Source organism: Hylobates moloch, unplaced genomic scaffold (assembly GCF_009828535.3).
Source record: "Hylobates moloch isolate HMO894 unplaced genomic scaffold, HMol_V3 SCAFFOLD_4, whole genome shotgun sequence".
In the NCBI taxonomy this organism is placed as follows: domain Eukaryota; kingdom Metazoa; phylum Chordata; class Mammalia; order Primates; family Hylobatidae; genus Hylobates; species Hylobates moloch.
Genome location: NW_026652279.1, coordinates 160,054,670 through 160,081,950, shown reverse-complemented (window position 1 = coordinate 160,081,950; position 27,281 = coordinate 160,054,670). Strand labels below are relative to the sequence as shown.

General features: G+C 41.5%; 1 protein-coding gene and 1 pseudogene across 2 annotated transcripts in view; one reads left to right on the top strand and one right to left on the bottom strand.

The window, feature by feature from the left end:
* Positions 1-27,281, bottom strand: part of UBAC2 (UBA domain containing 2) — a 190,170-nt gene that overhangs the window by 155,344 nt on the left and 7,545 nt on the right. The window lies entirely within an intron of this gene.
* On the top strand, positions 23,040-23,774 carry LOC116467412 (histone H2A.Z-like; annotated as a pseudogene).

Genomic DNA, 27,281 nt, shown 5'->3' with positions numbered 1-27,281 from the left:
GTTCTAACATCCACTTTCAAAACATCGACCTGGGGATGTAAGTGATCAAAAGACACTGGAAACAAGCAGAATGCCCTAGCAGGGATTCATTGCCAGTTGGCTCTTAAATGAGACCAAGTTTACGCCAGAACTTCCATAGAATCCCTTTCAGAAAATGGCTACCCAAGTGTAAAGAAATAGAGAAGTATGTTTTCTATCAAATCAGCCAGTTAGCTCCTGAGCATGCACAAAACTCATACATATATAAAAATACCTTTTTAATTTCATTTTTTAATTGATACATATTAGGGAACACACTTTGGGAGTACATGTGATAATTTGATACATTCATATAATCACATCCAGAGAGAGTCTCACTTTGTCGCCCAAACTGGAGTGCAGTGGCGCAATCTCGGCTCACTGCAACCTCCACCTCCCAGGTTCAAGCAATTCTCCTGCCTCAGCCTCCTGAGTAGCTGGGATTACAGGCACGTGCCACCATGCCTGGCTAATTTTTGTATTCTTAGTAGAGACCATGTTTCGCCACGTTGGCCAGGCTGGTCTCAAACTCCTGGGCTCAAGCAATCCTCCTGCCTCGGCCTCCCAAAGTGCTGCGATTACAGGCATGGGCCACAGCACCCAGCCCGGGTAATTATCTTAAATATCTCTCTTTTATTGAGGCTGAATTATTCTCTTCTAGCTATTTTGAAATGTACGATAGATTGGTGTCAACTACAGACACCCTCCTGATCTACTGAACACCAAGTCTTATTTCTTCTAAGTGTATATTTGTACCCATTAACCAACCTCTTTTTATCCCCCTCTCCCTCCTACCCTTCCCAGCCTCTGATAACCACCAACCTACTATCTTCATGAGATCCACTATTTTAGTTTCCACGTGTGAGAACATGCAATCTTTGTCTTTTGTTCTTAGCTTATTTCACTTACATGTCTTCTAGTTCCATCTATGCTGCTGCAAATGATAGGATTTCATTCTTTTTATAGCTGAATAATATTCCACTGTGTGTGTGTGTGTGTGTGTGTATACATACACACATAAAATTTTCTTTATCCATCATCCATTTTTTTTCCATTCATTGGAAACTCAAAAAAGGGAACTAGTCAATAAAGATGAAAGTATACAACAAAGAAGGCGGGGCCTGGTGGCTCACATCTGCATTGATGGACACTTCAGTTGATTCCACATTTTGGCTATTGTGAATAGTGCTGCAATAAGCATGGAAGTGCAGATATCTCTTTGATATATTGATTTCCTTTCTTTTGAATATATATCCAGTAGTGGATCATATAGTAGTTTTATTTATTTATTTTTTTAAGAACCTCCATACTGTTTTCCATCGTGACTGTACTAATTTACATTCCCACCAACAGTGTACCAGGGTTCCCCTTTCTCCATATCCTGGCTAGCCTCTGTTTTGTTTGGTTGTTGCTGTTTTTGAGACAGAGTTTTGCTCTTTCGGCCAGGCTGGAATGAAGTGGTGGGGTCTCGGCTCACTGCAACTTCTGCCCCGGGGTTCAAGTGATTCTCCTGCCTCAGCCTCCCAAGTACCTGGGATTACAGGCACCCACCACCATGCCCAGCTAATTTTTATATTTTTAGTAGAGACGGGTTTTCACCATGTTGGCCAGGCTGGTCTTGAACTCCTTATCTCAGGTGATCCACCCAACTCGGCCTCCCAAAGTACTAGGATTACAGGCATGAGCCACCGTGCCCAGCAGCCTGCCTCTGTTATTCCTGTCTTTTTGATAAAAGCCATTCTACCTCGGGTGAAATATCTCATTGTGGTTTTGATTTGAATTTCTCTGATGATCAATAAGGTTGAGCACCTTTTCATATGCCTGTTGGCCATTTGTATGTCTTCTTTTGAGAAATGTCTATTCAGATCTTTTGCCCACTTTTGAAATGGATTATTTGGGTTTTTGCTATTGAGTTGTTTGAGCTCCTTACAAATTCTGGTTACTAATCCCTTGTCAGATGGATTAATCTGCAAGTATTGCAAGTATTTTCTCCCATTCTGTGGGTTATCTCTTTGTTGACTGTTTCTTTTGCTGTGCAATAGAAGCTTTTTAGTTTGATTTAATCCCATTTGTCTATTTTTCCTTTGGCTGTCTGTGCTTTTGAGGTCTTACACAAAAAATCTTTGCCCAGACCAATGTCCTGGAGCATTTCTCCAAAATTTTCTGCTAGTAGTTTCATAGTTTCAGGTCTTAGACTTAAGTCTTTAATCCATTTCGATTTCATTTTTATATATAGTAAGAAATATGGGTCTTTCATTTTTTTGCATATGGTTAACCAGTTTTACCAGCACAATTGCCCAAGCACTCTATTGCCCAAGCTGGAGTCCAGTGGCATGATCACAGCTCACTGCAGCCTTGAACTCCTGGGCTCAAGTGATCCTCCCACTTCAGCCTCCCTAGTAGCTGGGACTACAGGCACAAGCCACCACACCTGGCTAATTTTTTTTTGGAGAGAGAGTCTTGCCATGTTCATCAGGCTGGTCTCAAACTCCTAGCCTCAAGTGATCCTCTCGCCTCAGCCTCCCAAAGGGTTAGGATGATAGGCATGAGCCACTGCACCCAGCCCCAACGCAATTTTTTTGAAGGGACTGTCCTTTCTCCATTGTATGTTCTTGGCGCCTTTTTTAGCTGCAAATGCATGGATTTGTATCTGGGTCTTCTAATCTGCTCCACTGGCCTATGTGTCTGTTTTTATGTGAGTATCCTACTGATTTGGTTACTCTGTAGTGTATTTTGAAGTCAGGTAGTGTGATACTTCACCTTGTTCTTATCCTCAGGATTGCTTTGGCTACTCAGAATCTTTTGTGTTTCCATATAAATTTTAGGATCTTTTTTTCTATTTCTGTGAAGAATGTCATTGATATTTTGAGAGGATTTCATTGAATCTGTAAATTGCTTTGGGTAGTATTGCCATTTTAACAATACTAATTCTTCCAAACCATAAGCATGGAATACCCTTTCATTTTTTTTATGTCCTCTTCAAGTTCTTTCATCAGTGTTTGTTTTCCTTGCAAATATATTGCACATCTTTGGTTAACTGATTCCTAGGTGTTTTGTTTTTAAAAAATTAAAAGAGGCTAAAAGTCTTAACACTGCTGACTGTAGTGGCCTCCTGAGATTTTCCACCATGAGTACAGTTGGAGCCCAGGGCAGTTTTCCAGGAGAGGCTAGTATGATCTCTGTCTTGTACTAAAAGCAGTCACGCCCCTCTTCCTCCTTGATCTAGTTATTTACATATTAAGTATGACAGAATTATACTACTGAGGGTATTTTAGAAACTATAAATGTCTTCTCTCTTCTCTGATATGAGAGAAAAAAAGAAGCAAATTGTGTTTTCTTCTAGCTCACTTTTTTTTCCAATAGAACAAAATACCAGCTTTTACCTATTCAGGAACATTTCCTCCAAGTATGTCATTTAATCAAAATGTACACTATTGTGAGACATCTAGGTAGCCTCTTCTCTCCCTCTGGTCTTCCTTGGTTCCACCTTTGTGTTTTCATGCCTTCCTCTCTCATAGACCCTGAAAACAAGCCCCTGAAGCTACTTGCTGAGCTAATCCATGGGACAGAACAAGAGCTATGAGAAGGGAAGGGACCTGGGGCCCAGAAGACTTGGCCTTGAACCTTCATTTTCACACTTACTGATGCTTGTCGTTGGACACAGTATCTGAGCTCTCTGAGCTTCAGTCACCTCATCTGACCTAATTCTCAGGGTTATGCTAAGAATGAAGTAATAGATGTAGAAATGGCTAGCACAGGCCGGGCACGGTGGCTCACGCCTGTAATCCCAGCACTTTGGGAGGCCGAGGCGGGCGGATCACCTGAGGTGAGGAGTTTGAGACCAGCCCGGCCAACATGGCGAAACCCCATCTCTACTAAAAATACAAAAAAATTAGCTGGGCGTGGTGGCAAGCACCTATAATCCCACTTGGGAGGCTGAGGCGGGAGAATCGCTTGAATCGCTTGAACCTGGAAGGTGGTGGTTGCAGTGAGCCGAGATTGTACCACTGCACTCCAGCCTGGGCAACAGAGCAAGAATCCATCTCAAAAAAAAAAAAAAAAAAAAAAAGAAATGGCTAGCACAGTGTCCGGCCCATGATGGGGACTCAGAAAAATAAAGTGAATCTCAATCTAGGAAAACCGCTGAAATAACACGCTTTCCTTGGAAATAATTACTTTATATAATAATCCTATACCTCCCTTTGTATGGGAGCTCTGTTTTCACTCTATTAAATCCTGCAACTGAAAATAATAATAATAATAATAAAATAATAACCCTGTAATATTCATAGTATCAAAAGACTAGTCTTGAAAAGTCAAGTGGTACCAGCAGATTTGGTTACAAAAACATGGCTGAGATTTCCATCAAATAATGAAACACTTAAGCTTCATCAGGAACCAAAAACATTGCCTTTTTTTCTCTTAATATAGTTGTTTCCTCCCATCCTTTTACTGTGAAAAAGTTTACAATTAAGACTTACACTAGGGGTTACATAATGATAATTTTGATAATTCTGTCATTACTTTTCTATTTCTTAGCTGGCCTTCTGTCTTCATTCTCCTTGTATCTCGGTATCATTCTACACTCATGGATTTTTACTTAGTCAATGTGTTACAATCAGTTGCATTCTTTTTCCAACATTCCAACTGTCCAGGTGGAAGACCTTTGACCAGCTCCTGTGGCCTTTCAACCATGGCCCTCAATGCCTGCTCTGGCTGCCCCACCTACCCATTTGTCTTCCTTGCTTTAGGCTCACCCGTACCCACCCTGCCCAAGACCTAGAATTTCTCTAAGGATCCCTGTTAGGGAATGTTGGGAAATGGTCTTTAGAAACCAAATCTGAGGCCAGGTGCAGTGGCTCATGCCTATAATCCCAGCACTTTGGGAGACCAAGGCGAGCAGGTCATGAGGTCAGGAGTTCAAGACCAGCCTGGCCAACATAGTGAAACCCTGTCTCTACCAAAAATACAAAAATTAGCCAGGCATGGTGGTGCGTGCCTGTAGTCCCAGCTACTTGGGAGGCTGAGGCAGGAGAATCACTTGAACCCAGGGGGGCAGAGGTTGCAGTGAGCCAAGATCGTGCCACTGCACTCCAGCTTGGGCAACAGAGTAAGACTTTGTCTCAAAAAAAAAAAAAGAAACCAAATCTGGGTATTAGATGTGCTCACTGTAATTCTGTAATTTTGGGTCCCAATGCTTCTAGCTCTTTCAGTAATCAGAGCTAGAAAATATATTTTTGAAATCATGATTCATAATTCAAATTTAACAATTTAACACTACGGTGCTATTTTTCTTTTCTTTTTTTGAGATAGGGGCTTCTTGTGTTGCCTAGGCTAGAGTGCAATGGCATGATCTCAGCTGACTGCAACCTCCACCTCCTAGGCTCAAGCAATCCTCCTGCCTCAGCCTCCGAAGTAGCTGGGACTACAAGGGCAAGGCACCACGACCGGCCATTTTTTTTTTTTTTTGTAGAGACAGGGTTTTGCCATGTGGCCCAGGCTAGTCTTGAACTCCTGAGCTCAAGTGATCTGCTTGCCTCAGCCTCCCAAAGTGCTGGGATTACAGCCATGAGCCACCATGCCTGGCCTACAGTGCTTTTTCCTAAGCTCTTTGCATTTCTGTCTTTTCTCTCTTAATTATTAATAGTTACCTGCTTGCTTTATCCTAGGTTATACAAAAAATTTTAATATTACAGTATTCATATCATTACAAACAATAAACTATTTATTAAGCCCACTGGGCAAAGTTTAAGATAACTTTGAAGTTTTTTTTTTTTTTTTTTTAGTTATATGTGTGTGTATATATATATATATATATATATATATCTCAACTAAGGATGGGCAGGGTCTTGTGTTCAAAAGCTACTTGAAATAATTCTTTTCCCTAGTGGTTATAACACAGAGATTTGTTTATTTCTGTTTACATTTAATATTAAAGTTTGCTCCTTTCTCCGTTAAAATTTTTGAATATGTTAAATATTTATATTGTTCAAAAACCAAAACCATGAAAAACAAAGGTTTACTTTCACTTCAGTTATTTATCCCCTCTATCCCATACCCCCAACCCACTCCCATAGATACACACTTCTAATAGTTTCTAGCTTAACTCCCCATTTTCTTTTTTAAAAAACAAGTAACACACGTTAACCTATATAAATACACATGTAGACATGGTACAAAAATACACACACTGGCAGTTCCTCATTTCTGCATAGCTCTGATAGGCACAGACTTCAGTTACCATGATTTGGTAAACCACCACCAGCTCTTCAGTACATAGATCATTATGTCAATAAGTCGTGCATTATGATCAGCGACCAATCATGTATGTCACTTCTTTCCAAGTCTGTCAGTGACTTGTCACTGGGCAGCTGTTATTCCATTCATGCACAGACAGTAAAGTATGTAGTTGTGTTGCCTCATCTTCCAATGATAAATTCATGTGACATTTTACAAAAATAGATAATCAAAAGAGGGAACTAGTCAATAAAGATGAAAGTATACAACAAAGAGAGCCAGGCGTGGTGGCTCACATCTATAATCCCAGCTCTTTGGGAGGCCGAGATGGGTGGGTCACTTAAGGTCAGGAGTTTGAGACCAGCCTGGTCAACATGGGGAAACCCCGTCTTCACTAAAAATATAAAAAGTAGCTGGGCGTGGTAGCACGCCTGTAGTCCCAGCTACTCGGGAGGCTGAGGTGGGAGACTCACTTGAACCCAGGAGACAGAGACTGCAGTAAGCCAAGATCACACCATTGTATTCCAGCCTGGACGACAGGGAGAAACTCCATCTCAAAAAAAAAAAAAAAAAAGTATACAGCAAAGAAACCAAAAGTAATAGTGCTGGAAGTGAAATATGAATCAAATGTTATCAAGTTATAAAAGAAATATCAAACCACAGGAATGTTGACACTGCCACCATTCAAGGTGCGCAGCTAGAGAAACTCAGTGAAGGTGAACTTGTCAACAGGAAGGTGACTGTGATAGAAAACTGGCTCCCCAGGGAGGTCCACGTCCTAATCCCCAGAACCTGTGACTATGTTGGGTTATACAGCAAGGGGGAGTTAAGGTTGCAGACAGAATTGAGGTTGCTAATCAGATGTCCTTGAGATGACATTATCCAAGATATCCAGCCGGATTCGATGCAATCGCAAGTCTTTTTTTTTTTTTTTTTTTTGAGACGGAGTCTTCCTCTGTCGCCCAGGCTGGAGTACAGTGGCACAATCTTGGCTCACTGCAACCTCCGCCTACCGGGTTTAGTGATTCTCCTGCCTCAGCCCCCTGAGTAGCTGGGACTACAGGCGTGTGCCACCACATCCAGCTAATTTTTGTATTTTTAATAGAAACGGGGTTCACCATATTGGCCAGGCTGGTCTCAGACTCCTGACCTCATGATCCACCCACCTCAGGCTCCCAAAGTGCTAGGATTACAAGCGTGAGCCGCTGCGACCAGCCCACAGGAGTCCTTTTAAGTGCAAGAGGGAGGCAGGAGAGTAAGTTTCAGAGTGACAATGTGTAAGAAAGAGTCCACCAGTCACCCTTGGCTTTGAAGATAAAATTGGGTCATGAGTCAAGAAATGTGAGCTGCCTCAAAAAGCTACAAAAGGTGAAGAAACAGATTCCTTCTCAGAGCTTCCAAAAGAAATGCAGCCATGCTGACACCCTGATTTTATCCCAGTGAGATCCATTTTGGATTTCTGGCCTTCAAACTGTAGAATAATAAATTTATTTTGTTTTATGTATTTATGTATTTATTTATTTATTTATTTATTGAGGAGACAGAGTCTCACTCTGTTGCCCAGGCTGGAGTGCAGTGGCGTGATCTCAGTTCACTGCAACCTCTGGTGCCTCCCAGGTTCAAGCGATTCTCATCCCTCAGCCTCCCAAGTAGCTAGGACTACAGGCGCACGCCACCACACCCAGCTAATGTTTTTGTATTTTTAGTAAAGACAGGGTTTTGTCATGTTGCCCAGACTGGTCTCGAACTCCTGAGCTCAGGCAATCTGCCCGCCTCTGCCTCCCAAAGTGCTAGGATTACAGGCATGAGCCACCGCGCCTGGCCATATTTCTTTTGTTTTAAACCATCACGTTTGTGATAATTTGTTAGAGAAGCAATAGTACACTAAAACAGTGATTATGATGTCCCTGAGGAAATGATGCTGGCAAAAATCTACATATTAAGGAAACTACCAGAGATATTTTGTCACATTGAAAGCAAAGAGAATAAAATAATGGAAACTCAGCCAAACTCAGAAAGGTGTATGACAATTCACAAGGTTTAAGATAGATACTCCTTATAAGTTACACAACAGGAAGAAGGCAAACACTGTTCAAACTGCTCTTGGTAAGTTTCTTACAAAGAAATAAAACACTTGAATTCTCAATGTCGCTAATGTTTTTAATAAATTACAGTATACTGTTTTACTATTTTTTCATTTCCCTATGCATTTATAACTATACATTTGTAAGAGAAAGTCTAAAGTTTTAACATTCTTTCAACAAAGATTTTTAAAAGTCACAGAACAATCCAAATTTTCCCCATTGATTATTAAAATAGCTTTGCCTGGTTTCAACTTGCACAGTCATTTTTACAGTCCTGCATCACCTTGCAAAGCAAGGACTATCTGTGTGTGTTTGTATATACTCTTTCCTAAAACGAGGCTGCAATGTGGTCACTTTGGTATGACCTTCAAGCTCAAATGACAAGTCACTGTCCCTGGTTGTCCAGACCTCCCTACATTCTGGGCCTCCTGCCTCTCCAGCACAACCTCCATTGCTTTGTTCTCAGGAGCCTTTGCTGCAATCAAACTGCACAGCTCACTACCTCCTGAACATGTTGCTTTCTGTTTCAATGTCTTTGGAAAACTTTTCCAGACTTAAATCTCCAATATCATCAATGCCTTCCTTATTAGCACAGATACTCCCTTATCTAAACCTTATGCAGCCTTCAAATTACAGTTGTTTCTACTTTCCTCCATCAGCCTGAGTGAACCATTTTAGCCTGAAGGGCTTTTCCCCCACTCTGCACCCTCATTCCCACACACTACTATGAGCAGCCAGGGTTTGTACAGTTTTGCTATCCCAACTACAATAAAGATTCCTGAAGGGAGGCCACATGCCTTACTCTTCTCTACATCCACCATAAAGCCTAGCACCATCCCGTGCACAGATGAAACGTCCAGAGCATTAACAGCCAAGATCACAGAAAAGCCTCACTGATGGGGACATTCTCAGATTCTGTGAGGTGCACCTTCATCTTATTCATAAGAAATTCCCTGGGGGCGAATTTACCAGTTACAGTTGACATTGTGGTTATTGTACTCGTTTAAGCATATAAAAATAGCCCAACTATTTCCTCTCTGGTAAGGTCTCGTAAGCATCTAAACTGGAACCATTAGTAAAGTGGTTGCATACTTTCTTCATGACCAAAATGCAAACAAGGCTCCACGGAATCTAAAATCTAACCGAGTTCCTCATTGCCTAGTAATTCAAAAGTAGAAGACAGCACCATGACTATGAGCCTAACCAACCTAAATCCTTTCTTGAGCCATTTCAGCCTCAATTTTCCTCACCTGTAAAATGGAGATGAGAACCTACCTCAAAAGTGTTATGAGAAGAAAATGAAATAAAAGAATGAATATAGGGGCTGGGCACAATGGCTCATGCCTATAATCCCAGCACTTTGAGAGGCCAAGTCGGGCAGATCACTTGAGGTCAGGAGTTTGAGACTAGCCTGGCCAACATCGTGAAGCCCCGTTACTACTAAAAACACAAAAATTAGCTGGGCGTGGTGGGGTGGGGGGCGCCTGTAATCCAGCTATTCAGGAGGCTGAGGCAGGAGAATCACTTGAACCCAGGAGGTGGAGGTTGCAGTGAGCCGAGATTGTGCCATTACACTCCAGCCTGGGCAACAAAGCGAGATTCTGTATCAAAAAAAAAAAAAAAGGCCGGGCGCGGTGGCTCACGCTTGTAATCCCAGCACTTTGGGAGGCGGAGGCGGGCGGATCACGAGGTCAGGAGATCGAGACCCCGTCTCTACTAAAAATACAAAAAAAAATTAGCCGGGCGTGGTGGCGGGCGCCTGTAGTCCCAGCTACTCGGAGAGGCTGAGGCAGGAGAATGGCATGAACCCAGGAGGTGGAGCTTGCAGTGAGCCGAGATCGCGCCACTGCACGCCAGCCCGGGCGACAGAGCCAGACTCCGTCTCAAAAAAAAAAAAAAAAAAAAGAATTAATTAAAAAAAAAAAAAAAAAGAATGAATATAGAGAATATTGCTCCTACCACCAGCACCATCACAACACTCCAGGCTTCCCCCATTAAAGGCAAGCTCCTTTGTGACTCTGACAGGACTGCAGATGGAGCAGGGGTGACGTAAGTGCAAGGGGCAGCTTGATCCATGTTTCCTTCAACTTGAGTTTCCACCTGTCCTTGTGCAGTGGACCCCGTCATTCCTTCCTCTTCCTTGCCAGCTTCTGAGCAACTCAACATGACTCAAGAAAGTCACCCAGCTGAGCTACAAGATTTCACCATAAATTCTTGGTCTCAAGTCTCAAGGTGACACTCTCCACTGACCAGCATTTCCACTGATTTTCTCTAGTATATCTGCTCTACAACTTCTTATCTCACACCATCTCTTCCTCTCTCCTCAAACCTCCCTAATTCACACTCCCAACTTGAATACCAAACTCCTAACACATGCACCAAATGAATAAATGAATGGTTTGCTTTGGTATTCTCAATTATTCTCTAAATATGAGTAGGCATCCACCTGTACCATGCATTATTCTAGGTCCTGAGGCATAGCAATAAACTGTGGACAAAGTCCCTAGCCCTGTGGTTTAGAGTCTAGACAGGACAGAAAAACAACAACAAACAAAACAAGGTAGATATACATTATGTCAGATGGAAATAAATCCTACGAGAAATGAACTAGGGAAAATAAAACCTGTGGCTTTGTTATTTACCACATATTTCCCGTCTCTTCCCAAACACATGGTAGGACTGCTCCCCACCCCCACTCCCAAATGAAGTAAGGCATGGCAATGTGACTTGCTCTGGCCAAGTAAATGAAAGCTATATCACTTCCAGGAGGACCCTTTAAGACCAGGGAATCATTCTTGCTCTTTTCATCTGCCAATGTGCAAGATGGTGGTTACCCTATCAGCCAGCTCCCAGGGCTGACGACAGTGCGGAGTGGACCCCTCCTAGGTAACTCGCAGTGGAGATGGAACACCAGTGAGATGCAAGCCTTGTCTTGGGTTCCTGATATTTCAGAGTTGTTTGCTACCGCAGCATAACTGGGGAAGGAGGGGTGCCATCTTTTTTTTTTTTTTTTTTTTTTGAGATGGAGTTTTGCTCTTGTTGTCCAGGCTGGAGTGCAATGGCACAATCTTGGCTCATTGCAACCTCCGCTTCCTGGGTTCAAGGGATTCTCCTGTCTCAGCCTCCCGAGTAGCTGGGATTACAGGCATGCACCACCACGCCTGGCTAATTTTGTATTTTTAGTAGAGATTGGGTTTCTCCGTGTTGGTCAGGCCGGTCTCGAACTCCTGGCCTCAGGTGATCCGCCCTCCTTGGCCTCCCAAAGTGCTGGGATTACAGACATGAGCCACCGCGCCCGGCCAAGGGGTGCCGTCTTATCCAACCTGGTTAGGGAAAACCCCCTTGTAATGTGGATTTGGGCAGAGACCTGAAGACGTAGGCCTTGCAGATATCTGAGGGAAGGGTGATTCTGGAGGAAAAAGAAGCAAGTACACATGCTCTGAGTTGAAAACATGCTCAACATGATTAAGAGACGATAAGGCTGCCAACTGGCAAAAGCAGAATGAGCACAAGGCAGACACGCAGGGAGCTAACGTCAAACAAGTGGCGATGAGGGGAATGGTCCAGAGCCCTACAGGCCATCATGAGGACTTTAACCTTTCCTCTGGATGTGACAGGGTGCTTTGGGGAGGTCTAAGTAGAGGAATAACATGGTTGGACATGTTTTTGAATGATCACTTTGGTTGCTAAATTGAGAAGAAATTACAGCAAGGCAACGGTGGAAGATAGCAGACCAGTTAGAAGGCTGTTAGGGAATCCAGGGAAGAAAGGAGGATGTTCAAACCAGCAGGGTGGAGGTGGAGATGAAGGGGGAGGTCGGAACTGGGATATGTTGTGAAGGTACTGCAGGCAGGATATGCTGACTAACTGGGTGTATGGGCAGATGGAGAAGTCAAGAATAAAACTAAGTTTTGTTCTGGACAACTAGAAGAACTGTTGGCAGTTACTGAGATGGCCGTAAGTTACTGACATGTTGTCTTTCCTACCTACAAGATCTGGGCCCATCTTGCAACATGCTCTCCCAAGCCTTCACCTGCCAGGTCTCTCTCTCCTCTCTACCAGTGCCACTCAAAATAACTAGTCTGCAAAGTGCTACCAGCTCACAGTGGGGTCAGAGTTTGTGTCAAATGTGAATCAACACACTGTCTCCTTCAGGGATGAAGTCCTGCTATGAAAACATATCAACTAAACATGTGCTGTGCTCAAATGTCACCTTATCCTTTGTCCTGCTTCTTTCATAGAACTTAACAGTGGATTTAATAGTGACTCATCAAGTCTATGATTCAAACTGATACACCATTATTTTTAGTGCCACTAAAAAATAAACGCTGCCAAATATAATTCTAAGACGTCATCAATTATAAGGCACGTTCCAATTTTAGAATCATTAAAACGTGGGAATAAATGCATTTTAGAATCAAGGAAATATGTTTCTTGGTCTATTGTCCATCCCCCCATCTTCAGTCTCCACTAGAACACAAGCTTATTTAGGGCAGCAGCTTTGTCTGGTACATTCCCTGTTGCAGCATCCCTCATGCCTCTAATAGGACCTGGCACATAAAGGCAGTCAAGAGTGTTTGTTAAACAAAAGGGGAGCGATGTGAAGGAGGTGCTCACATACTGGCAGGAGCAACCCAAGTGTCCACTGGCAGATGAATGGATAAACGGGTAAACAAAATGTGGCATACACATATAATGGAATTTAATTCAGCCTTAAAAAGGAAGGAAACTGGCACATGCAACAACATGCATGAACCTTGAGGACATTATGCCATGTGAAATAAGCCAGTCACAAAAAGATAAATATTATATGATTCCATTTATTTGCAGTACCTAGAGTAATAAAATTCACAGAGGCAGAAAGTAGAAAAGTGGTTGCCAGAGGCAGGGTACCGCAGGGGGAGGAAGGGGGAAATGGGAAGTTGTTTAATGGGTACAGAGTTTCAGTTCTGCAAGGTGAGAAGAGTTATAGACATCGGCTGCACAATATGAACGTACTTAATACTACTGGACTATACACAAAAATAGTTAAGGTTGTACATTTTATATTGCGTACATTTTACCACAGTTAAAAATTAAAACTAAATATAAGCAAATATTTACTGAACTAATAACTGACCCTATTTACATAGCCATTTTAATTCTGTCCAGGACCAAACAAACCCCTAAAAATACAGATCTGATAATTACCATTAAGTATTCCTCTCAAGATGAGCAAAAATCAGATCTCAAAAACCTATGTGGAAAGCAATAATACACAAATATCCAAAAAGTTGCACATCACAGGATAAGTATACAGTCTCATTATAGACAACAAGATTCACTCATCAACTCAAGATTTGTACTTTTACTACGTAAAAATTTTAACTCAAAAAAAACCTTTAAATAATTATTAAACTCTAGTTAATAACAATGCAATTTAAGTGCTTAGAGAAAATGTGACTATAATTTACTTTGAAATGCACTTTAAAAAATAATATGGTACTGATCAAATAAATAGAGGGATCGATATTTGCTAAGCCAACATAGTAAAATGTTAATTGTAGAATCTAGGTGGTGGGTATATGGGTGTTCAGTGTACCCCTCTTTCTACTTTGTGGCATGTTTGAAATTTTTCATAATTAAAACATTGGGTGGGGGGTGCACAGTGAATCATAGAATCTGAGAGCTGAGAAAGGACTTCAATGAAGCAAAAGTTAATAGAACTGAAATGGGACGTAGATAAATCCACAAATATAGTTGGAGAATTCAGCACTCTTCTCACAGTAATGGAAAATACAAGTAAACAGAAAATCACTGTTATGGACTGAATGTTTCCTCCTAAAATTTGTATGTTGAAGCTCTATGTTGACTATGTTTGGAGATAGGCCCTTTAAAGAGGTAATTAAGGTTAAGTGAGGTAGTAAGGATAGATGGAGCCCTAATTCAATGTGACATGTCTTTATAAGGGAGGGACCCAGGGATGCTTGCACACACAAAGGAAAGACCATGTGATGACATAGCTAGAAGCCAGCAGGCTCCTGCAAGGCCTCAGGAGAAACCAAACCTGCCAAAACCCTGAGCTTGGACTTCTAGCTTCTGGGTCTGTGAGAAAATTAATTTCTGTTCCTTAAGCCACCCAGTCTGTGGTATTTGGTTATGGCAGCCCAAGCTGACTAGTAAAATCAGTAAGGATATACAAGACCTGAAAAACATTATCAACCAATTTGGCCTGATTGACATTTATAGAACACTCCACTCAACAACAGAAAGTTACACATTTTTTCAAGTGCATATGGAGCATTCACCAAAATAGACTATATTCTGGGCATAAAAGAGTCCTCAAAAAATTTAAAGGAATTAAAATCATATAAAGCATGTTCCTTGGCCACAAAAAAATTAGAAGCCAACAACAGAAAGATGGAAAATCCCCCAAATATGCGAAAACTCAACAACACATTTCTAAACAATATCTGGGTCAAAGAGGAAGTCACAAAGGAAATTAGAGTATATTTAAAATAGAATAAAAAATGAAGCACAATCAAGCAAAATTTGTGGACTGCAGATAAAGCAATGCTTAGAGGGGAAAATGTAGCATAAAAATGCTTATATTAGGAAGAAAAAAGGTCTCAAATAATGGTGTAGGTTACAATCTTAAAAAAAAAAAGAGAAAGAAGAGCAAATTAAAACCAAAGCAAGCAGATATAAAGAAATAATTAAGAGTAGAAATCAATGAAATGGAAAAACCAAACTATATAGAGACAAATCAATGAAACTCAAAGCTGGTTCTTTGAGATCAATAAAACTGATACACTTCTAGCAGAAATGATCAGGACAAAAAGAGAGAAGACACAATTATCAATATGAGGAATAAAGAGGGGGCATCTCTACTGATCCCAGAGACATTAAAAGGATAGTAAGAAGTTGCACAACAATGTGAATGTACTTAATGTCACTGAACTATGCACTTAAAAATAGTTAAAATAGTAAGTTTTATGTTATGTATTTCTCATCACTACTAAAATTTCTTTTTTTTTTTTTTGAGACGAAGTCTCGCTCTGTCGCCCATGCTGGAGTGCAGTGGCGCAATCTCGGCTCACTGCAAGCTCCGCCTCCGGGGTTCACGCCATTCTCCTGCCTCAGCCTCTCCGAGTAGCTGGGACTACAGGCGCCCGCCACCACACCCGGCTAATTTTTTTATTTTTAGTAGAGACGGGGTTTCACCGTGGTCTCGATCTCCTGACCTCGTGATCCACCCACCTCGGCCTCCCAAAGTGCTGGGATTACAAGCGTGAGCCACCGCGCCCGGCCATCACTATAAAATTTCTTATCGCAACTAAATTTTTCTTTGAAAGGGAATGTTAGGAAATACTTTATGCCCATAAATTTGATAACTTAGATGAAACAGGCAAACTCCTTGGAAGACACAAACTACCAAAGCTCATTCAAGAAGAAATGGGTAAATTAAATAGTCCTATAGATATTATGAAATTGAATTTATAGTTAAAAGGCTTCCAACAAAGAAAACTCCAAGCCTGATGGCTTCGGGGGAGAATTCTACCAAGCATTTAAATACCAATTCTATACAAACTCTGTTACAACATGGAAAAATAGAGAACACTTTCCAACTCACGTTATGAAGCCAATGTTACACTGTTAGCAAAGCCAGACAAAGATACTAAAAGGCAAAAAATAGACCAATATACTTTATGAACATATTAACAGATGCAAAATTTTCAACAAAACATCAATAAATCAAACCTGGCATTATATAAAAAGAATACATCATGACCAAATAAAGCTTATCCTGGGAATGCAAAGCAAATCAATGTAATTTACCATATCAACAAGTTATAGTATACTATGAAACCATTCTCATCCTGCCCAATTACTGCTTATTCTATGAAACCAATTTGTCATCAATCCATAAGGCTAAACTGACCACTTACTGCTATGTAATTACCAATGGGCTATCCCTTTGATCTAACCTCAATTATTAATTACTAATATAACCTACTAGTAACTACTAATACCAACCAACATTTATTAAGCACTTAGGAAGTGGAGGTATTAGCATGACACTTTATGTGTGCTACTTTGCTCCTGCCACTCCCACTACAGGGCCTATGTGCCTGTTACTCTCTCTACCCAAAATGTTCTTCCCATGTCCAGCTTATTCTCACCATTGAGTCCTCATTTCAAAGAGCACCCCCTCAGAGTGGCCTCCCGTCGTGGTTTTTTGCTTTTGAGTTCATCATCCTGGTTAATTTACTCTGTGGCATTCTTTACTACTTGAAATTCTTTGTTTGCTTGTCTGTCTCCTTCATCAGAATGTAAACTCTATGAAGATAGGATCCTAGTTGTCTTGCTCACTGCCATATCCCCATAGCCAGAATGCCACCACTTAGCACACAGTTGCCTTTCAGTAACTATGTGGTGAATGAATTACTTACATGGTTTAATCCTCAAAATAACCCTATGAGGCAGACATCACTCTTCTCAGATTTATACAGAAGACAAAACTGTGACTCGGAGAGTACATTACCTATCCATGATATAAAATGCCTTAGCCGGGGTTCCCCTGAGAGTAAAAGATGAGACAAAGGCTTCCAGGCAGGGACTTTATTTTGAAATGTGATCCCAGGGGGCAGTAGTGAAGGACACAGGGAGCGAAACAGAGGAAAAGTCCAAAGAAGGGCACTGTCAAGTAGGCGATCACCATGAGTGACAGATGTTTCTGACAGGTGCTGGAACCTGCAGGACTTTCTGAGAAGCCTTGTGAATGTGTCTCAACTACCATCCCAGGTGGAACAGGGTAGCATTTTTATCTATCAGCTTCCATCCTCAATGGTCTAGAGTGGCCACAGAAAAGAAGCCCCACGGGAGGAACAGAGAAATAAGAACAAAAAACCAGCTTACACACCAAATGGGACTCTGTAGAAATAGAATAAAAGGTGAGGCTGCGTACACTGAAACCGCGCAAGAAGAGGCTAGTGAGCAGCAGAACGAGAATTCAAGCTCTGATAATCCGGACTACAAACACAACTGACTACACTGCATTGCCATATAGTGCCAAGGTTCAAACAAATTTTCACCTTCATGGTGGATTTCAAGTGAAAGACATACACGATCACAAACAGCACTAACAGAAATCAAAGTGGTGCCCTGTGTAACAAAAGTAAATGTAATTGTGAACGAAATATAAAAAGACTGCAGTTTGTGGAGGCTGCAACACAGATCCAAGAAATCCATTTCTAGGAATTTAGCCTAAAGTAATTATCATAAATGTGCACAAAGATTCTGCTACAAAAATGTTCATCACAGCACTGTTTATAATAGTGAAAAGACCAAAAACAATATAAATATCTAATTGGGAAATGAGTAAATTATGTCCTATCCATAAAAATGGAATAATATTCAACATTAAGAAATAGGTTGTAGAAAAATATTTCATACCTTGGAAAGATGTTCCTAAATAGTAACTGCAAAATATTCTAGTGGTATTATTATACAAAAATAATATATACTTTTCTTTAAAAAGCACCTACCAAAATATTAACAGTGATAATCTCTGGTCTGTTCACGGGAGATCTTAATTTTTTACAAAAAAAAAAATCTATTTGACAATTAGAAAAAATAATTTGTAACTAGTTACTAATTCAAGAAAAAGATCCATATGGTGAATCCTTATGCACTGAGATGGGGCAAGTCACTAGCAATCTTCCGCCTCTCTGTGAGCAGAGCCAGGAAATGGTTCATACATACAGAACCCAAGCAGAGATCAAACAGAAGGTTAAGAAAAAGTCACTTCTCTGCAGAAGATCCTTTCACCTTTGAAAATGTGGATGCTACAAATTTTGAGAATAACAGACAATGCATTAATCTAAAAGTAAAAATGCAAAGTACCTCTCTGGCAAAGATAACATAAAAATATAAAGTTTAAGAATTCCTTTTGGGTCTGATTTCTCTTTGGTTTGACCCAAGTACATAGTCATTTCTTTGAGGCAATAAATACTAATCAGGCTTGGGTGACTATGTATTATCCTAAAATAAATATTACAGTATATGTGGATTATTTTATGCCAGGCACTGTGCTAATAAAAGCTATTTACATGTAATACCATCTCAGTGAATTACTATAATAGCCTTGAAGCGGGAATTAATTATCAGCATTCTCTAGGTGAAGAAATAAACTAAGAAAGGCTAAATAACTCACTGAAGGTCACAGCTAGTTAGTAGAGGGGCTGGGATTTGAACTTGGTTCTGCCTGACTACAAAGAAACCATTTCTTTCTAATATATAAGAAGGAAGTATGATAACTTTATATGCGTACTATTTTAATACTTAAGATATATATTTTTGGTTCCTCAAAAAGTCAAGCACAGAATTACGACATGACCTAGCAATTCCACTCTGAGGAATATACCTAAGAAAACTGAAAACACAGGGTTTTTTTTTTTTTCCCACAAAAACCTACATACAAATGTTCATAGTAGCATTATCATAACACAAAAAGTGGATACAAACCAACGTCCATCAACAAATGAACAAAATGTATATCCATACAATAGATTATTGTTCAGTCATAAGAGGAACAGATCCTGATACATGCTACAACATAGATGAACCTCAAATACATTATGCTAAGTGAAAAAAAGCCAGTCATATAAAGTTATGTACTATATGATTCCACTTACATGAAATGTCCAGAATTTAAAAATCCATACAGACTGAAAGCAGATTAGTGTTTGTCAGGGATAGTTGGGAGAAGGTAATGGGGCATGACTGCTTAATACAGGGATGTCTAATCTTTTGGTTTCCCTGGGTCACACTGGAAAAGAAGAATTATCTTGGGCCACACATAAAGTACACTAACACTAACAATAGTTGATAAGCTTAAAAAAAATTGAAAAAATCTCAGAATGTTTTAAGGAAGTTTACAAATTTGTGTTGGGCTGCATTCAAAGCTGTCTTGGGCCGCATATGGCCCATGGGCTGCAGGGTGGACAAGCTTGGCTTAATGGGTACTCCGTTTCTTTCTGGCGTGATAAAATGTTCTGCAATTATATTGTGGTTGCTGTTAATTGTACAAAAATGTAAATGTACTGGAAGTCAATAAGCGAACATTTTTAAATGGTTAAAATGGCCAATTTTATCTGAATAATAATAGGTATCTTTTGGGTACTGGAGACACTAACCACAGGCCTTGCAAAGCTTAGTCCTGTGGGCTGTTACAGAAGCATTCTAGCTGAAGACAGACAGGTAGGGGAGCAACCCAGAAACTCTGCCTGCCTCCACAAGTCATGCATGTAAAAATACACACGTCAAAAAGCTCTGTATGGTTCACACCCTTGAGAGGAGGGGCCGCCATATCCTACCACAACATAGGTTTTCCTATGTCTGACTACTTAACTATTTGGTAAACTTCTCAGGGTTCTCACAAGAATGGGGTGACCTGGTGTCTCATAAAGTAACTTTCCTATAAAGTTTTTCATCAGAAAGGAGCTAAACCAAAACTAAGGGCAGAAATCCATAAAAGCACAGTAAACCCATGCCTTGCAAGAAAAACCTTCCACTTCCACTATGATTTATTCCTCAAGTCTCTGGACTTCCTAGAAGAAAACTTAATGAAACTTAGATTCAGTGACCATGTTAACGAGGAATGAGTGCCTCCTGGTGATCATCTCAACAAAGACTGTCCAGGGATCAAAAGGTTCCAGGTTTATTTTTGTTACAGCTGTTTCCCTACAGTGTTTAGAAGTAAAACACTGGAAGCCATCCATCAATCAGCTCCTGTCCCTAATGCATTGGGGAGAATTCAGTGACACTGGACACCTGCCACACTGACCGCTCCTCATGCAGGTCCCCGAACAACTGGGTAGAGTGCCTGGCTCAGGACGGCAGCCAATAAACACTTGTTATCGAAGCAATAGTTATACAGTTTATCAGGAAAATAAGCAGGAGAAAGTGCTAAGAAGTTTCCAGAAAAAAAAAAAAAAAAAAAAGGCAGGAAAGAGAAGGACTTACCCTCTAGATACAAAAAAATGTGCTCCACATCTAAAATACTTAAACAGTGTGAATTAGAGGGGAGGAAAGAGTGAGCTGTAAAATTTAAAATCCTGGTCCTAAAACAGCACCAAACACAGAGGCCTGCACGCCAGAGATAAGTGTTTCAAATCTGCAAGTCAGCAAAGACACTGGGCACCTAAATGTTCATTTTGGTCCCACCACTGTGGTGGCCACCAGTTGGGTTTATACTTCTTAGGGAGATTTTATACAAACATTAACACTTTGATTAAATGTAAAAAGCAGTAATACTAAAAGTACTAATTAGACAAGAAATATAATTATAATGAAATAATAATTTCAAAAGCCAAAAGTAGTTTAAAAAATTATGACTGTAACACACAAATACGGGATAAATCAGTTAACAGTTGGAATAACTCTAAATAAAGTAAATCAGGAAGCTTACAGAAAGTTCTGGACCATGTGATAAACTGTAAGAGAGAAAAAATAATACTTTTCAAGTGGGGAAATGTGTGGTTAGTGGCAAGAAAATGTGTTGTAAATTCAAGTGCCTACGGAGGCCAGGCAGACAGTGAAATGGGGGAGTCAATGGCAAGAAGGTGGGCGCAAGCTCGGTGGACGCTGCCACCCATCTAACAACTCGGCCCTGAGGCTGCCAGATCATCCGCCTCAGGACATCACAGACACCTTGAATTTAGGTCTGAAATAAGCCAGTTTAAAAGTGCTGGCAAGTAACTCTCCTCTCCAACCTGCCCCCCACAACCTCCACAGAGACCAAAGGAAACGCCTGGGGCCTGGAGAAGCACCGCGGGGTGGGCGTCTATCAGCGCAGCTGAGACACCAGAGGGCCGCATGCCGGGGCGAGCGCGGGTAACAGCTGGCCCCAAGCCGGGGTGCCTCCCTGTGTTCAAGGACCCAAGAAGTCGGACTCAACCAAACAGGGTGACAAGTAAGGCTGTCCGAGCTACAAAGATGGCGCTGGAACGTCCCCAGGCCACACAAGAGGGTGTGCCTCCAGTTTCAGCATAGCCTACGTGGGTCTAGGTTGGAGAAAGAGGGCAGGCAGAACACATGCCTGCATGGCGGAGAAACCCAAGTATGGTTTTTAAAGCTCTGATAAGCCACGGGACCTCTCCCTGGGAGAAAAGCGTAAGAGATCCGAGCAGAAAAACCCTTTCAAGTTTGGGCTTCTGAGTGGCCCTTCAGCACCTAATGGATGGGGGGACTGACTCTGCCAACATTTCCAGCCACTCACGCTGAGCAATGGCCTAGCTGAAGGGGGGGAACAAGCCCCACTGAAACCCCAAACACTAAAATTAATTCGAAAAAGAGGAAAGAGGCCAGGCGCGGTGGCTCACGCCTGTAATCCCAGCACTTTGGGAGGCCGAGGCGGGTGGATCACCCGAGGTCAGGAGTTCGAGACCAGCCTGGCCAACATGGTGAAACCCCGTCTCTACTAAAAATACAAAAATTAGCCGGGCATGGTGGCGGGCGCCTGTAATCCCAGCTACTCGGGAGGCTGAGGCAGAAGAATCGCTTGAACCCAGGAGGCAGAGTTTGCAGTGAGCCAAGATCGCGCCACTGCACTCCAGCCTGAGGGACAAGGGCAAGACTTCATCTCAAAAGAAAAAAAGAAAAAGGAAAAGAATCCAACAAAAATGACGAAACCAAGAAGACCGACGGGTAAAATTCCAGTCTAAGACAGCAGACCCAGAACACCTGTCCACGTTCCCGCCCTTCCAAAGTCGTTTCAAAATAAAAGAACCCTCAAAACACCAGAGAAATGTGTCCTTTCAACTGAGTCCAGAGAAAGAATCAACAAACACCAAGACCTGGGGAGGAATATGAACAATCCTCAGGAGAATTGAGGGCATTTCTCAAACTGCAGGCATTACCACTACAGCACCACAGTTTCTGCCTGCCCTGATCCTGTTATTTAATATTTTTCTTTAAATCACCTATGATTTACATAAATATTTTAAAGAAAATTTGATATCACTACGGTAAATGGAAAACAAGTGTTGCTTTCTCATTAATAGGTGGTAACTATAAAAATAAACACACTAGGCCGGGCATAGTGGCTCACACCTGTAATCCCACACTCTGGGAGGCCAAGGTGGGCACATCACCTGAGGTCAGGAGTTTGAGACCAGCCTGGCCAACATGGTGAAAACCTGTCTCTACTAAAAATACAAAAATTAGCCAGGTGTGGTGGGGGGCACCTATAATCCTAGCTACTACTTGGGAGGCTGAGGAATGAGAACCCCTTGAACCAGGGAGGCAGAGGTTGCAGTGAGCCGAGACTGCACCACTGCACTCCAGCTGGGGCGTCAGAGTGAGACTGTGTCGCAAAAATACACACACACACATACACACACACACACAAATATAGGTCGGTACAAAGGTAATTGCCATTTTACTTTTAATGGCAAAAACCGCAATTACTTGTGCACCAACCTATAACAAAACAAAGTTTTATTAAAGACTAATATTACTTCCTGCTCTTTTTGTTACAATAGGAAAATAGCCTTTATTAGAGAGGTCTTTCAGACTAACACCAAATCAAGATTTTCTCTTTGATCCGATCAGGAATAGTAAGAACTGAAAAGGGCAGTTTGAATCATGGTACGACGAAGGAGTAGATGGTGGGATCTCACCATGGGTCTGATTAGCCCTTTCTCTGCCTTGCTTGAGGTTCAGCAGAATTCGAAATGGCTGGCAGTAAGGCTGGGAAGGACTCCGGAAAGGCCAAGACAAAGGCGGTTTTCCCACTTGCTGAGAGCCGACTTGCAGTTCCCAGTGGGCTGCATTCATTAACACCTGAAATCTCGGACGACAGGTCATGGACATGTGGGTGCGACTGCCGCTGTGTACAGCGCAGCCATCCTGGAGTACCTCGCCGCAGAGGGACTTGAACTGGCAGGAAATGCATCAAAATACTTAAAGGTAAAGTGTATATTACCCCACGTCACTTGCAACTTGCTATTTGCGCAGATGAAGAATTGGATTCTCTCATCAAGGCTACAATTGCTGGTGGTGGTGTCATTCCACACATCCACAAATCTCTGATTGGGAAGAAAGGACAACAGAAGATAGTCTAATGGATGCCTGGATTCCTCGTTATCTCAGGAGTCTAAACACTAGAACAGCTGTCCAGTGTTGGTGATGCCAGTGGACTGTATTTCTGTGAAAAACACAATTTTGTCTTTTTGTAATTCTATTTGAGCAAGTTGGAAGTTTAATTAGCTTTCCAACCAAATTTCTGCATTTGAGTCTTAACCATATTTAAGTGTTACTGTGGCTTCAAGGAAGCTATTGATTCTGAAGTAGTGGGTTTTGACTGAGTTGACTGTTTTTAAAAAACTTTTTGGATTTTAATTGTAATGCAGAAGTTATAGTAACAAACATTTGGGTTTGTACAGACATTATTTCCACTGTGGTGGATAAGCTCAATAAAGGTCATATCCCAAAAAAAAAAGGAAAAGAACTGAAAAGGGAGTCATGACCTGTTTACTGCTGGGCTGACACCCTGTCTAAAATCATCTCCAGTGGTGCAAATGCCACCGAGCAAGCATGACAACAGTGGGGCCTCAAACCTGTCCCCAAACCCACTGTCTACAAACAGCCTTTCCACCACCATCTCAGTTGGAAAGAAGTTTATTTATTCCCCAAAATAAAATCCTAGAAACTCTCCAAAAAGGGTGGGATGGGGGGCAATCTGCTTAAGGAGAACATTGAGGGGGTTGGAGGTCTGCAAAAAAGTAGAAGAGAGCTTGGGGTAACTTCAAACTTCCAAACCAGATCACAGCACAGGTGACGGGGAACGGAAAAGGAGGGTAATAAGAAGGGCAGCTTCACTCAGGAGTAAAAGCCACAGAAAGCACTGAGCCACCCTTTGATGACTGCAGGGGGTTCTCACAGTCTGCCTCCCCCACCACCACCTGCTCCCCACCTCTGCAACCTATATGCAAACCAGCCTATTCATATGCCTTGCATACTAGAAGGGAACTTAGAGTCAGCCCCGCCATTTGAAGTTTGAGCCTCTTGCAGGGAAAAGGCTGTACCCACAAACAAAGAGGAAACCCACAGTAGGTACTTAGGAATCCAGTTATTCAGGACTGCACAAGAATGGCCAAGCAAGATCCAGAAGTTCACACTTGTGTCCTTACACAAAAAAAATTTACTCCAGGAGGGATTCCAGGAAAAAAAAAAAAAAAAAACAAAGATGCCAAGGCAAAAAATGATGCAAGATTCAAGAAACAGCAGGACAGGTTTTCTGACCTAGGTTCTAACCCTGGCTCTACAATAAATACACAATCAGGCCAGGTGCGGTGGCTCACACCTGTAATCCCAGCACTTTAGGAGGATGAGGCAGGCAGACCACTTGAGGTTGGGAGTTCGAGACCAGCCTGGCCAACATGGTGAAACCCCATCTCTACTAAAAACACAAAAATTAGCCAGGTGTGGTGGTGCACACCTGTAATCCCAGCTACTAGAAGGCTGAGACAGGAGAATCGCTTGAACCTGGGAGACAGAGCTTGCAATGAGCTGAGATTAAGCCACTGCACTCCAGCCTGGGTGACAAAGCAAGACTCTGTCTACAATAAAATAAAATATTCTTATCCTTTGACTCTATAATTCAACATTTGTGATTATTTCTTTAAAATGAAGTTAAAGATGCAATCAATAACTTAGTTACAAAGATGTTCTAAGTGTTTCTAATGGGAAAATACTGCAAAAAAAACTTATTTTAGTATGATAAAATGTTATAATCGACCGGGTGCAGTGACTAATGCCTGTAATCCCAGCACTTTGGGAGGCCGAGTCGTGCGGATCACCTGAGGTCAGGAGTTCAAGACCAGCCTGGCCAACATGGTAAAACCCTGTCTCTACAAAAATACAAAAATTAGCAGGGCATGATGGTGGGTGCCTGTAATCCCAACTACTCGGGAGGCTGAGGCAGGAGAATCACTTGAACCTGGGAGGCAGCAGTTGCCGTAAGCCAAGATCACACCATTGCACTCCAGGCTGGACGACAGAGCAAGACCTTGTCTCAAAAAAAAAAAAAAAAAAAAAGTTATGGACAGGGCATGGTGGCTCAAGCCTATAATCCCAGCAATTTGGGAGGCCAAGGAAGGCAGATCACCTGAGGTCAGGAGTTCGAGACCAGCCTGGCCCACATGGCGAAATCCCATCTTAAACTGAAAAAAAAAAAGTTATAATCATTCAAACTCATGTTTTTTAATATCTGAGATGTTGGAAGAACATCAAATGTGTATTTGAACGTCATTTCTGTATAAAATCAAATGTATAGGTGTATGTATGTGTATATACATGTGTCGAAAAAAAGAAGAATGCGGCCGGGTGTGGTGGCTCACGCTTGTAATCCCAGCACTTTGGGAGGCCGAGGCGGGCGGATCTCGAGGTCAGGAGATCGAGACCACGGTGAAACCCCGTCTCTACTAAAAATACAAAAAATTAGCCGGGCGTGGTGGCGGGCGCCTGTAGTCCCAGCTACTTGGAGAGGCTGAGGCAGGAGAATGGCGTGAACCTAGGAGGCGGAGCTTGCAGTGAGCCGAGATCGTGCCACTGCACTCCAGCCCGGGCGACAGAGCGAGACTCCGTCTCAAAAAAAAAAAAAAAAAAAAGAAGAATGCATAGATAAGCACATACACAGAAAAAGTCTAAAAGAATGACCACTAGACTACCAACAATGGTTATGTGGGTGTGGGAATCATTATGTGGGACTAGTCCCTTCTACACTACATCAAATATTTGTATAATTTTTGAACTTTTTCAGCATGTTTCTGTTTTGTAATAAGGCAAAACAAAAATAATGGTAAAAGTTGGCCTTGAAGATTACTTAATGACATGGAGTGAATTCATTCAAGAAGAGTAAACGAAAAAAGCAGAATATGAAACTGTAGATAGGCTGACCTTTCCTTTAAAAATGCGTATTTATATGCAAACATAAAGGAGAAAAAAACTTATACAACAGCAATATAGAAATAATGATCAAATCTGGGCAGTATAATGAAATGGAAATTTATGTTTTTTCCCTATATTTTATGTCCCCCAATAAATCTTAGAAACAGAGTTAATAAAGTCAAACAGATTTCTCTGTTGCAGGGCTGCAAAGTATCTTTGAAGTGTTAATCTGCATTGTCAATGTCAAAAAACAATATGGCCAACAGCATTCCCAACCTAACTTGGCTATAGAACCCTTTCCAAAGATTAGTGTCATGCTCTTCCCACTGTATCACGTCCACTGAAGGGATTAAATTCTGGGAAATGACTGAAACAATGGCAATGTAACTTAGAAAGCCTTAGGGAAAAATCTCGGGGGAAAATAATGATTTAAATAAGGATTACTTTATAATTCTCATTTACACTCATAATTTAAATGAGGGTTAAAACTTCAGGAGCTCCTCATAGTACCGTTTCACAAAGCACACTTCAAAAATGCTAAATTATTGATGAGATATGCCTTAGAAAGTTTCGCTTATTAAAATGCTATAAAAATGCCAATTTTAAAATTGCTTGATGTAAGATAGGTTCCACCTACATTACTAAAACTGATATTGAGACAGGCTAAGAACGGAAAAAGCTGGAAAAGGAAGATGACTTGGTAAGGGAAGAGAAAAACAGAGGATATACAAATAAAAACAACTGTAGAGTACTAACTGCTACAAAAGATCCTAATTAGGACATAAAACATGTCTACCGAAGGTAAACTGGATCTTGGTTCTGATGTGGGGAGAGGAAGACTTGTGCACTGGCAGCCAGAAGAAGCATGGTAGAACCCAGGAAGGAGGCTGCCATGGTCCCACGGGGAGGAGGGAAAAGCACACTGCCAGGACACAATGATGCAGTTTCCAATGACTGGGACTCAAGCTCTACACTAACCTGAGCTACTACTTACATTACTCGCCTGAG